We start from the raw sequence: 10117 nt of genomic DNA on the forward strand, positions 1-10117 counted from the left end.
TCATATCCAATGGAGAGTACCCTGCTATCAAGTAGATAGCTTCGGTTCTGCTACACTAACCAACCATCCCCATCTCAGCCCCCTTAAACAGCTAGGTTTATTTCTTACTCACTCTGGATGTCCATCGTAGGCTGGCCAGGTGCTCTGCTCTGCCTCCTCTTCACGCCAGGACCCATGCTGACGAGCAGTCTCTGTCTGGAACCCAGAGGTCACGGTGACAGAGTAGAAAGGGAAAACATAGCCCAGCAAGTTCAGGCTCTTAAACCATTCACACACATCACTTCCACTCGCATTCCATTGGCCAATGCAGGGACTAATCCTGTCAGCAAGGAAGCAGGACTCTCCTGTGTGCCAGGAAGAGGAGAAAAACTGTAACTGGTGGTGAGCGGCAGGCGTTTCTCCCATGGGGGTCAGTGAACAAGAACAACCTGGAATCGCATGTACAATGTGTGTGTGTGTGTGTGTGTGTGTGTGTGTGCGTGTGTGTGTAGACACCTTTTCCTTGTCTCCAGGGAAAAGGTCTATTGCTGTAATCAGATTCTCAAAGGGATCTGTGACACAATAATGATTAAAAACTGCTGGACCAGCTGAAAACTGTCATGTAAACAGATAATTGCTCTACAAGACAATTTGCAGCATGAGTGAGAGGCTGAAATGATTAAGGAATTATGCATGCGTGCATATGTGTGTGCAGGTGCGTGCTTGGCGATAAGGAAAAACTTGAGCAAATCTGCAGACTAAAGGGACATGGAGGTCTGAGGACAAGTGACTAATGTAATGAAGTCCCAGAAGAAGCCTGAGGAGATGGTGTTCAGTATTCTCTAGAACAGTGGTTCTCAACCTTCCTAATGCTGTGACCCTTTAATACAGTTCCTCATGTTGTGGTGACCCCCAACCATAAAATTATTTTTGTTGCTACTTCATAACTGTAATTTTGCTGCTGTTATGAATCATAATGTAAATATCTGATATGCAGGATGTACTTTCATTGTTACAAATTGAACATAATTAAAGCATAGTGATTAATCACAAAAACAATATGTAATTATATATGTGTTTTCCGATGGTCTTAGGTGACCCCTGTGAAAGGGTTGTTCGACCCCCAAAGGGGTTGACACCCATAGGTTGAGAACCGATGCTCTAGAGGTAGAAACTTTTAGGGCTAGAAGAGATACCTCTCCTCTGGTGGGAGGAAGGGAGGAAAAGGTGGGTGACCCTCTGGGTCAAGCTGCAGGTGGAGGGGAAGGAGAGGACCTCATGTTGTCTGTGACATATGGACAAGGACATTTACTTAGGAGGAGGGGATCGAGAGCATGTTGATAGTTTGGAACAGCTGTAAGGGAAATCTGACACAGAGCTGACTGGGGACAAACAGAAAGACTGCCAGTAGCCCGGAGGGTCCGGCTGATGTCGGAGAACATAGACTTGACACAATGCCAGTAACCAGAGTGAGGGGATTTTTCCTAATTTGTGCTCAGCTGTCCTGAAGTAGGAGCTGAGAAAGTTACAGTTGAGCTGATCCAGGGCTAGGGATTAGCAGAGCAGGTGCAGCAACATGCTTTGCTGATAATATAAAGTTCAAGAATCTCGGAGCAGGGAAAAAAGACCTAATTTTGCCTCTTAATTTTAACAGTAATGGTGAGAAGCAGACTTATACCTGTAGTTCTCCTTTCTGAGTTGCAGTTCTTGCTCCCTGTACAACCTGTCCTTGTTTTGAGTTTACAACTAATAGGACTAATAATATAACCAATATAGTTATGGGTAAGTAGCATAGCTTATTTCTTTTCTTATTGTTTAAGTAAAATCAATCCTGTCAAGCCACCTAAGATTTTGTGTTCCTAATACTTCCTTACTCTACCAGTGAAATCTGACAGAAGAAAGGTAAAAGGAAAAACATGAAAGCTCTAAAAAGATAGTTACATATTCAGAGGCATAAATATAGAATTGCTTAGCTAAGCATCTTGCTATTAATTAGCATGCCATCAATTTTGCTGCCTTGAGTGATTAAGGAAGACATTGTATTTAGAGAAACCATTAAACGAAGACAAAGGAAAAACATCTGTAGTAGTTTAGCTCAGTGCAGACTGCAGTCTGAAATGGCATTGTGTTACTTTTCTCTTTCCCCAGTTGCCTGCCAAGTCCCCGTGTTTTCCTGATTTCATGCGGTTACATCATAAGCATTTGGTGAAAATGGTGTTGCTGTTCGTCAAGGCTGCATCTGCATATTGCAGGCAAACACAGCCGCAATGAAAATAATTTTGGTTTCCTGAACCACTTTGCTTGAAGTCTGTCATTTTATTTTCCATTTCCTCAGAATGGAGGTTTCATCTCTTAAGTATCTATTGAGGACTGGCAGGTGAGGCGAGCAAGCCACATCTATCATTTAGAATTATGTTTGAAGCTGAAATTAAATATGACTTTTCCCATCCTTCCTCAATAGGAAGAAGTTAGCAGGAGGGCACGCGAGTTAAACAGAGATTGTCGCTGCAAATGGCTCTTTCCCAGAAGGCCCTCTCTTGGAATTTCAGTTGTTGATAACTAGCAGGTTTCATCTCCGGGAACTCAGATAAGTTCCTCTGCGCTTCTGGCCTGCCAGCTTGCAGACGGTCTCCAGCTGAGGCAGTGCTGCCAGAATGGATAGCAGGAGAATGTACGCGACTCTCTATTTATCCTACTTTGAGGGAAAATTAAAATCGTCCGGTTTCCAGTACACCCTACTGCTCTCAGTGCTGGTTATCTAATCAGACAGCACAAATATATTTCTGCATAAACTCCTGTAAATGGAGGGAAAACCCAGGAAAAGGGGGGAATTAATGTCTTGCCGAAGGACACACAGTATGTTTAGGGCAGGACTGGGCACCTGAGTCCCCTGATGGATCTGGCTGGAGCCTGCCTGCTCTAGCAAGCATGTGGATGCTGAGATCATGAAGTTATGCAAGGGGCAAGGACAATAGATTTTATTTGTTTTTTTATTTTTTAAAAAAATATTTTTATTGATTTCAGAGAGGAAAGGAGAGAGAAAAAGATCAATGATGAGAAAGAATCATTGATTGACTGCCTCCTGCATGCTCCACACTGGGGATCGAGCCCGCAACCCTGGCATGTGCCCTGATCAGGAATTGAACCATGACCTCCTGGTTCACAGGTTGATGCTCAACCACTAATCCACACTGGCCAGCAGGACAATAGGTTTTAAATATACAAACACTGACCTGCACCAACCTGTTCCAGAGGCCCAAGGACTGTTTGTGCTTTGGGGATAGTTCATCTTTGCAATCTAGGCTCCAGCTCAATGCCTGGCATATGAGTAGATACCCAGTCAATGGTGAATAAATTCTGTTGAATAAATTCAGAGCCTTTAAACACAAAAATCAAATAATCCCATTCTCTGCTTAAAATGGTGCAGTGGCTTCTCCTTTCTCTCAGAGTAAAACTCCAAGCCATGACGAAGGTGACCCTGTCTTTGCTACCTCTCAGACTGCACTTCCTCTTCTCCTCTCTCCTCCTCTTCCTCACTTACCTGCCTTTGGCTCCTTCTCCACAGGAGGCAGCTCCCTTTGCACTGGCTGTTCTCTATGCCTGGACTCTGACTCTATGTGCATACAAGGCCACCTCCCTTGTTTCCTTCAGGACTGCCCAATGGTGCAGTGATCCCACTTCTAGGAATATATCCTAAGAAACCAGAAACACTCATCAGAAAGGATATATTCACCCCTATGTTCATAGCAGTGCAATTTACCATAGCTAAGATTTGGAAACAGCCTAAGTATCCAGCAGCAGATGGGTGGATAAAACAACCATGGTACATCTACACAATGGAATACTACATGGCAATAAAAAATAAAGAACTCTTACCATTGCAACAGCATGGATGGACCTGGAGAGTATTATGCTGAGAGAAATAAGCCAGCCAGAGAAAGATAAGTATCACATGATCCCACTCATATGTGGAATCTGATGAACTACATAAACTGCTGATCAAAAATAGATCCAGAGACATAGAAGCATGAACAGACTGTTGAACCTCAGAGGGAAGGTAGGGGAGGGTGGGAAGAGATCAACCAATGAAATTGTATGAAAATATCATAACCCATGGATACACACAATGGGTGGTGAGGGCCTGAGGCGGCGGGGGGGGGGGGGGGAGAGGGAGGAGGTGGGCTAGAAGAGGTCAATGGGGGGAAAAGGAGGACCTATGTAATACTTTCAACAATAAAGATTAAAAAATAAAGACTTTGACCAAATGTCATTCCCACTGCCCTTTTAAAAATTGCAACCCTTTTGCAGCCCCCTGCCCACCCATACTTCTGATCCCCCTCAGCCTGCTCTATTTCTTTCATAACACTATCACCTCCTAACTCTAATTTACTGTTGTTTACTTATCTGTTAAGTGGATGTTTTGTTACTGTATTCCTTTTGTTAGGAAGTTATCCTATAAGGGTGAGGATTTTTGTGTTTTTATTGTTCACTGCTATCCCTAGCATTTCAATACCCAGAGGGTCCTTTTAAATAATTGATGAATGAATAAATTAATAAAAATGGATTAGGGAAGCAAGAAAGTGGGAAAGTGCAAAGGATCTAGGGTTGAAGCCAGGTATAAAGGTGAATAAACCATAAATCCTGGTAAATTTATAGAGGCAAATATTTATTTTCATATTAAAAAAGCTCTTGCAAGTCAAGATAAACCTGGCCTACTTTTAGAGTCAAAGCTGCAGACATTCATCTTATTAACTGTAGAGCTCTCTTGTTAACAATGTGTAGTTTAATCCCTGACAAATTTAGACAAAGAGCACCTGTGTGAATTGGTATTTCCCAAAGTGGGTAAGAGGCTCTCTGCATTAGGATTGTTGGTAAGTATTAAGGTTCCTGAGCCTTATCCAGTTTGCTGAATAATCTGTCAGGATTACAGATTATTGGTGATTTCAATGCATGCTAAAATTTGAGAATTATTACTATATAGCAAATGTATACAAAACAATGGGACTATATTAGAACAGTATCTCTCTGTTGCATAATTATTCCGCAGGATGCTATTAAGATTGCAGGTTTTTTAAAAAAGCATTCTTGAATTAATAGAGCAGATAAACACTGAGTTAAATTGAACAGGAATTCTCAGGACCTTTGATAAGCTGACACAATTGTGAATCCCAGCAGGAGGATATAGTATGCTGCATCCAAGATTTACTGCATCAAGCCTATCTCTTTTTAGGCACCTTTTACTAACTTTTGGGGAGTGATTTATCTTTAAAGAAAAAGTCTGAGCATTTCTGTTATAGATAATATCGGAGATTCGTTCCTGATTCTAGCAATCTATAATTCTTTGTAATTCTGTTTTCTTTCTTATTACCTCTCTTAGTTTGTAGTCTAATTGGGGCCTTTTCCACCCCTCAGCAAGAGGCATGAAATAGTGTATTTGCATTTCATGGTTCCCAGGACTCACCCTTGCCTATAAAAAAGGTCTTTTGCATTTGTGTGTGTGTGTGTGTGTGTGTGTGTGTGTGTGAGAGAGAGAGAGAGAGAGAGAGAGCAGGAGGAATGCCAGTAGAGAGAGGGTACAGAGAATAGCTGTGTACAGTATACCTGAATGAGTGGGTTTGCTTGTTAAAGGCATGGTTGGTAGATTAGTAAGTGAGGCTTCTATCCTTTATGTGAGGCTGTATGTGTCAGTGGATGCACGCACATAAATATCCCTGGGTATAAGTCCAGGTGGACCGGGTTCTCCCGTGTTGATCACTGCTCATCTGTTCCGTGTCGCTTTCCATCCCTTTGGCATGGCCCCTGCAAACAAGATCGTATGTGCCTGGAATAAACGGCCTTCTCCCTCTTCGAAAGGCATCCGAGGTCAGCAGCACATTACATCCTTCCGTGTAATGGAAGTATCCACACATGGGCCGTCGCTGTCTGCAGACGTAATGAACCAAGTGGGAGGTAATGAGAAGTGACTGTCACGCCATCTCCAGGGCCCGTTCCTCCCGCCGCACAATTACACGGCGACCCTAGAGAGAGACGGAGCAGGAGGCAACGCTCTCCCGCTTCCCAAGGGCCTGACAATCAGCCGCAGCCCGCCAGAAGGAGCTGAAATGCAGCGGGATTCACCTGACAGTCGAGGATGTGCAAGGAGATAACGTGATTACAATGCGGGAGGCAGTTCTCCGCACACACTGTTTCCTCCCAGCGGACTTGGCCTCTTGCCTGAACGATGCCCGCGGACCAACACAGTCCTTTCCTGCTCTCCCCTGGCTTGTGCTTTGGGGTGAGAACTGATGCTTCTTTCAGAACCGGAGAGTCTAGGGAGCGGGCTCTTGGGCAGAGCTGCGTTCCTGTTAGACTCGCAGCTGTGGGCAAACTACGGCCCGCGGGCCGGATCCAGCCCATTTGAAATGAATAAAACTATTGAAAAAAAAGACCGTACCCTTTTATGTAATGATGTTTACTTTGAATTTATATTAGTTCACACAAACACTCCATCCATGCTTTTGTTCCGGCCCTCCGGTCCAGTTTAAGAACCCATTGTGGCCCTCGAGTCAAAAAGTTTGCCCACCCCTGTTAGAGGAACGCCTTCCCCCAAATGCTCGCTTAAGTAATGATGATGGATGCAGTGATAACAGCTCCCGGATGGATGCTGTCTCCCCGATCTTACTTCGGGGTTTCCTCTCACAGAGAGCGTTCATTACCGGGGCCATTTCCACAGACTTGATTCTTGTGTTGCAAGGGAGATAGATGGCAGGGCTGCGGAGAAGCGAGTGGGTTGCCCGCAGAATCAACTTTCATTTATTTATTTTTAAAATATATATTTTTTTATTGCTTTCAGAGAGAAAGGGAGAAGGAGAGAGAGACAGAAACATCAATGAAGAGAGAGAACCGTTGATTGGCTGCCTCCTGCACGATCAGGGATGGAGAGCCCACAACTTGGGCATGTGCTCCGGCCAGGAATCCAGCTGCGACCGCCTGGTTCACGGGTCCACGCTCCGCCAGTGGCCCCCCACGGCCGGGCCGGAGTCCCCTTTTAGGGAGAGAACTGCGGAAAGAGCAAAGAGGTGGGAGCCTCCGAGAATTCTTTTCGTTGTCTTCATGTTGCTCTGATGGCCGAGGCCTGCCCTTCTCGGAAGGAAGCCTGCCAACCGCTCGCTGAATAGTGAACGGGCACCAGCTGGGCTGCTGTGTTGCTTGGCGAGGAGAGAATCGCAGCCCAGGCCGGCTGCTGGCGGGGCCGCCCCATTTTCCACTCCTCTGCGCCCCGCAGCAGAAAGCCCCCAGGTGGCATTAGGGAGAATTAGCGTGGAGACCGCAGGGCCTGTTAATCTCTCGCCACTTCATTAGCTGACAGTTCAAGGAAAACGCTCCCCTGCCACTCACCGCCGTCTGTGGCGCGGGCACTGCTCATCAGCGGCAGCAGGGGTCAGTCGTGTGGCGTTGACGTGCTGAGATTTCTGCGTCTCCCCATCATGTGTGATGGTTTATTCCTTGACCCTGCACCTCGCAATTACTTGCTGGGCGTCCCTGGGACATCTCCCTGAAATCTCCTTTAGGTTCAGACTTGGTTTAGTGTGACCAGGAAAAGACGGAAAGGGATCGTGTCCATGTCTTTTTACAGAATGGGCTCAAAGATGGGCCGCAGAGAGGAAACAAGCTGGTACCCTCTATTTAAAAGACACTTTCTTACAACATTACTACTAGCTTGTATTTTTTGAATGCTTACTATGTGCCAGGTATTATTCTAAGCACTTTGTAGGTCATTATGTACTCACTAGAGGCTGGTGTGAGTGTGTGTGTGTGTGTGTGTGTGTGTCCTCAGTCCGGCCTGCTCCCTCTCACAATCTGGGACCCCTTGGGTAGGGTCCTTAGGCCTGGCTGGTGATCAGGGCCTATCTGGGCTTTCCTTCACCCGGCTGCCAGAAGCTGGTCCTGCCCCCATCGCAGTCACTGCCTGCCATCTATGTGGTGCTGCCGCCCCCTTCCCCCGCCACCAGTCACCTCCCTCTGTGGGCAACAGGCATGGGTGCCACCGCTTGGCTGGCCTGGGTCTCCCTCTGCGGGGCGATCACTAGCTGGCCCCACACACCCACCACAATGTCGCTGATCTCTCCCCAGAGGGAAGACCTGCCTACACGCTGCAATGCTGCTGGGTAGCCTGGGCCTCCTTCTTTGGGGCTATCAATTGTGGAGCGCCCCCATTGGTTGTCTGGCAGAGGGTGGCCTGGGCCTCCCTCTGTGGGGCAATTGTGGGGGCGATGGCGGCCACCCAACCAATTGCATTGCACCCGTGTTGGCTGGCCTGGCACCAGTGTGTGTCATGGGGTGGTCCTCTGGAAGGTCGTCAGGATGGTCATTCGGTTGATTTGCATATTATGATTTTATTATGATAAATTTGTATTTGACACAGGAGGAGACTGAGGCACAGAGAGGTTGAGTTTGTTGCCTAGGACCCACAGAATTTGAATACAGGAATCCTGGATCCAGAGCCCACACTCTAAGTACTAGGGTATTTTGCCATAATTAGTCAATCACTTAGTTAATTCCTGGATTAATTCAGCAAAAATTAATGAAGCACCAACTCTGTGTCACTTAACATGCCAGAGTTGAGCCTATTAGAGTTTAGCTACCAAGCATTTTACTTCAATTTCCATGTCTGAAGGTAGTCGTGGAGCACCCAACTGTGTTTCCAGGGTTGTGCTCATGTAGATACAAGAGAAACGCACGGTGTGATCTTGCCATTGAAAAATGTACAGACATGTAGGCCAGGGGTTGACAAACTTTTCTCTGTAAATGGCCAGATAGTAAATATTGTTGGCAATGAAGGTCACATGGTCTCACTTCCAATGAATGTAAAAGCAGCTTTAGCCACTATGTAAACAAAGGAGCATGTCTGCATTCTGACACAACTGCAGAAAAGCAGCAGGCCATGTTGGGCCCATGGGCTTCCTGATAAAGAGGCCCTCAGAGAAGAATGTAGAACAGGAGCAGCGATCATGTGACTGAAAGCAGAGCTCTGTGGGTGCTGCCTGTCCGGCATGTGAGGTGCACGGATGAAGCAGTGTCAGGGAGCACAGAGACTAGTGTAGTGTGCATTTTAGTGAAGAGGCAGATGGTTTCTGGAGATGGAGTGTGACCCTCCTCTAAAGGATGGGAAGTATGCACTCCTAGCTGTGAAGTTATGCGGTGGTTTCATGAACCAGTTCATGGTTCTTATTACTGTGTGTAGCAGGCACATTGGTTGTCTTATTTCCTTCGTCCCTTCCCTCCTGGCTAACAGATCCCACATTTGTTTGGTACCTTGATTTGTCCAGCTCCAATCAATGACACATCACACTGATTAATTATTAAATCTTAATAATTATATCCTCAAATTTTCCAGCCCTGTGACCTAATTCTGATCAAAATGCCTGCTGGGTGAAGGTGGGTGGAACGATTGGGAAACTTTTAGCTTTTCTCATCAAAGGGACAGACAAAGTTCATGCCACGTACCCTCCTGTTTTCTTGTCACAATGGGAACATGGAGATGAGCTAGGGCAGCCTTTCTGGGGCCACCTTGTTGTAGATGGGGAATGGGGGCAGAGAGAGGTAGCCATTGAGCAGCTGCATAGCAGCTGGGTTGCCTGCCTCTAGCTTCCTTGTTAAGAGCTGGCTAAGTCTATATATGTTTTTATCAGTGTTATTTGCAATAACTAAGCATATATTTTGTTTCAAGTCACTCTTAGTTGGTTAAAAAATGTGTTTTTAAAAATATTCCAGGAGAACTAACTAGAATTTACTTACTCCTAGAAGTTTCCCCTTTCCTTAGGTATTTCAGAAAATTGTGCTAAATCAGATAAGAGTTATTTCTAATAGTTTTCATTTTCTTGTTAAGTTCCTTCCTCACAATATACTAATTAGGAGAAAAAGAGCATATTGCACAAGCCCATTTTAAGTTAATATCATTAAGTTAAATATCAGTCACTTAAATTGCTAGTGTATATGTCTTTAAATCTGTATGACAAGGGGTCAGTCCATAATGGTTGTGCCTGGGTTATTGATTTTCTGTAGGTGTTCTTTTGTTTTGCTTTATTTTTCTGTTATAGAGAATATACATAAACAGACAAAAAGTATGAAATGGCACTGACAAAAACTAAATTAATTA

General features: G+C 45.3%; 1 long non-coding RNA gene across 1 annotated transcript in view; it reads right to left on the bottom strand.

The window, feature by feature from the left end:
• Positions 1–403, bottom strand: part of LOC102771332 — a 13990-nt gene extending 13587 nt beyond the window's left edge. The window contains exon 1 of the long non-coding RNA XR_436479.1: positions 113–403. This is a non-coding gene — a long non-coding RNA (uncharacterized LOC102771332). The remainder of the gene's footprint in view (positions 1–112) is intronic.
• Between the last annotated feature and the right edge of the window lie 9714 nt (positions 404–10117).

The sequence above is a fragment of the Myotis davidii genome, unplaced genomic scaffold (genome assembly GCF_000327345.1).
Source record: "Myotis davidii unplaced genomic scaffold, ASM32734v1 scaffold967, whole genome shotgun sequence".
In the NCBI taxonomy this organism is placed as follows: Eukaryota; Metazoa; Chordata; class Mammalia; order Chiroptera; family Vespertilionidae; genus Myotis; species Myotis davidii.